The following is a 320-nucleotide window of genomic DNA, read 5'->3' on the forward strand; positions in this document are numbered from 1 at the left end:
CTGAAAAACATGTTCTTTTCCATCCCAATAACTGACCCGGAAGGAATACTAAATATGTGCATTGATGGCACTATGTACAGGTGGACGGTTTGTCCACAAGGATATCGCAACGCTCCATCACTAGCCACTGGTGCCATGAACAATACCCTAAAGAATTTTCAAGCATCACACTCTCTTCCCCCAGGGAGGGAATTAAGAATCTGGAATTATGTCAATGATATTGTCATCATGGGTCGTGATAGTTCCGTAGTTACTAGTATAGTCAACCAACTAGTTGCTCACCTTCAAAGCGAGGGATGGACGATCAACGAGGAAAAGTC

This window comes from Alligator sinensis, unplaced genomic scaffold, assembly GCF_000455745.1.
Source record: "Alligator sinensis unplaced genomic scaffold, ASM45574v1 scaffold707_1, whole genome shotgun sequence".
NCBI lineage: Eukaryota > Metazoa > Chordata > Crocodylia > Alligatoridae > Alligator > Alligator sinensis.